The sequence below is a fragment of the Dipteris shenzhenensis genome, chromosome 10, assembly GCF_047967505.1.
Source record: "Dipteris shenzhenensis isolate YYH24624 ecotype China chromosome 10, Dip_SZ_1.0, whole genome shotgun sequence".
NCBI classification, from domain to species: Eukaryota; Viridiplantae; Streptophyta; class Polypodiopsida; order Gleicheniales; family Dipteridaceae; genus Dipteris; species Dipteris shenzhenensis.
The window spans coordinates 23,831,008-23,834,350 of NC_141605.1; the positions used below are offsets into that span (position 1 = coordinate 23,831,008).

Here is a 3,343-nt window from a genome sequence, read left to right on the forward strand (position 1 = left end):
AGACCATTCTTGAGAGCAGCAGGAGTAGTGCATGATTGGTCATCAAACACACTCTATCTCAGGAAGGATGCTTCAGTGACGAAAGTGGACCTTACAACGTGGAAATCTCGTCCACTAGGCGGCAACTTGTTTGCTACCGAATCAGAAACAACCGCTAGAACAACAACTGTTAATCAGTTTGAAGCGGCCAATGAGAGGATGATAGGAGGTGATGCGGATGAAACGTGGTATGCATCTCTACCTGAACCAGAGTACTCGCATAATTGGATGCATTTACTTGCAAGCATTGATATACCAGAGAAAAGAGGAACTCACATGGTGAAGGATGAGAGTGGCTCAGAGGGTATAATAGTCCCACTCCGCATGATCAACCTAGTCAAACACGAAAAGAAGCTTAGCAGTGCATTACCAGTAAAGTTGAACTTACAACATGTTAAGCAAAGGAATGTAATACCAACTCCTTCCTACACTCCAACTAAAATGGGTGACGATGGGGTAGTGCATATGGAATCTGACCTTCAATGGTTAAGATATGTCCAAGCAACCACGGCCAATCACGAATTCATGGAAGATTGGGGAAGAAGGATGGAGGAGATCCTCATTCCAGTGGGATCCCTGAAGATAGAAGAGTCATCTTTAGAAGTGCGAAAGCAGAAGGAAGATAGGGGTGAGAAAAGAAAGCCGAAGGTTGGAAAACCTAAGGAATCTACTGAAACCTCACCTCAGAAGCAATGTGAATCACCGCCTAAACTAGCAAGGAAAAGTATGCCATTGAAGTCTCGACCATCTTTACTTGAACGAGCTTCAAAGAAATTGCTGGAAGAAGAAGATCACAAGGATGTCCTGGGAATATCCAATGAAGATGCATTTTTCTGCCTTTGGATCCAGCTTAGTTCTCCTCTCATCAGGGATATGAACATAAGCAATGCAGCCAAATACTTTAAGATGTGAAATATCTGGTTTTCTGCCTATATACTTTTCCTCAGGAGTCATTCCATGAGCAGCTACAGTGGGAGTTCTGCTCATAATATACACAGTAGTTGCTACTGCTTCAGCCCAAAAATAGTCAAGCATCTTCTTTTCATTCAGCATAGCCCTTGCAACTTCTGCAATGTGCCTGTTCTTTCTTTCTGCAACCCCATTCTGCTGAGGGATAGATCTGCACGAGTATTTTCTCTGAATTCCCTGCTCTTTCAAATAGTCACTGAATTCTTCTGAAAAATACTCTCCCCCTCCATCAGATCTCAACACTTTTATCTGCATGCCCTTTTCTTTCTCAACCATAGCCTTAAAGGCTTTGAGGTGGCTAAACACTTCACTTTTATGCTTCATAGAATAGACCCACACTTTCCTTGTGTGATCATCAATGAAGCTCACATAATAATGGCATCCACCAAGAGAAGCAGCTTTGGTTGTCCACACATCAGAGTGGATCACTTCCAAAGCCCTGTTGCTTATTTCAGCATTATGTGGACATGCATATCTGGCCTGCTTGCCCATTTTGCATGCTTCACATACCTTTTGCATTCCATCCACTCTGAATTTTGGCAAACCTGCAACAATACTCTGTGTTTGCATAGATTTCAGCCTTTGTATGTTCACGTGCCCAATGCGCTTGTGCCATATTTCAATATCTGCAATGACACCTCTTCCATGCGCAAACATAGCAGCCTGCACCTCTGGGATATCAGCATCCAAGGTAAACATTCTGCCATTTCTTTTGCCTTTTGCAACCAAGCGGCACTGATTTTTCAAATCCTCAACAAAACACCCATCAGGGTTAAATCTGACCTGCAAACCCTGCTCTACCATTTGGCCAACTGAGACCAAGTTCTTGGTGATGTTTGGAACATGAAGTACATCTGATAGATACTTTGTCCTTCCATTCTGCATAGCCAATGGCACCTTACCAACCTGTGCAATTGGATGAGCAGTATCATCACGTATTTCAACATAACCTAGCTTTTCCAGGTTTCTGACATCACTGAACCACTCACCATGACTGGTCATGTGGTTAGAAGCACCTGAATCAACAAACCATACATTTTTACAATCTGCAGCATTATCTGTCATGGAGTTAACCATGTGCTGCATCACAAAAAGGCGCTCATTTCTGTCATCACCATATCCACTGGATGATGCATAGTTGCTTTGCTGCAACTTTCCATTTCTGATGTCATTTTGCTTTTTATAACAAGTCTTCTCTTTATGTCGAGGCTTCCCACAATAATAGCACTCTGTGTTGCTATCTACTTGTTGATTCCTTTGCCATGAACCTCGTCCTCTTTGGCTCCCCCTACCTCTAGAGTTACCACATCCTCCTCCATAGGACTGGTTTTCCTGTTGTTGCTGTTGGTTCTGATTTGTTGAACGGCCACCAAAACGGCCTCTTCCTCTACCTCTGCCTTTATTCTGATTTGAGTAAAATGCAGACTCTTGAGAACTTCCCGTGGCTGAACCACCATTCCTTTGCTCTTCACTCAACAAGAGAGCAACAAGTTCCTGAAAGTCAGGGAAGGTCTCACGGACTCCAATGGATGTCCAAAATTGTGCATATTCTCTCCCAAGACCATTCAAGGTCACAGACACTAAGTCTTCATCATCAACAGGTGCTCCAATTGAGCCAAGAGAATTTGCGAGGCCTTTAACCTTCATGGCATACTCGTTTATGCTTAGCTTATTCCTCTGCACATTATGCAACTCCTGCTTGAGTTGCATCTTCCGTGCAATGGTATTGGTGCTGTACAACTTCACCAATGTATCCCATGCCTCGTTTGGCGTTTCTGCATCTTGTATATGCACAATCATTGAGTGTGAAACACTGACTGACAACCAATACATTACCTTCCTGGCCTTTTCATGCCATTCTTTGAAGGTCTTCAAATCAGCAGCAGTAGGAGCAGCACCCAAAACGGGTTCCTGCTCATCACCATTGATAAATGGCCATACTCCCTTTCCCATAAGGAAGTTTGTCATTCTAAACTTCCATGCTTGGAAGTTGTCCTTCTCAAGTTTCTCATAACAATAGTTGACAGATTTTCAGACATTTTGCCAAGTCAAAACTGTGACTGCAAGAGAAATGAATAGAGTTTGCCTCACAAGGGCAAACAACAACAAAACTGCAACACCAAAAATTTTGCCTCACAAGGGCAGTGGCAAGCAACCACGAGTCACACCAAGTGACAAAAATGCATAAACACAGTAACCCAAAACTGGCCTGCGTTTCTTATATTCTCTGCAATGGGGCATACAGCAACCTTTCTGTTGCAACTTCGCACAATGGCAAAAATGGGCATACACAGTAAAAAACGGCCACTTTTTTTGAGTGCCTGCTGAAACTTTG

At 43.2% G+C, this 3,343-nt stretch overlaps 1 pseudogene; it reads right to left on the minus strand.

Moving 5' to 3' along the window:
- Positions 1–1,081: 1,081 nt before the first annotated feature.
- Positions 1,082–3,047, minus strand: LOC147897583 (uncharacterized; annotated as a pseudogene).
- Positions 3,048–3,343: the final 296 nt, after the last annotated feature.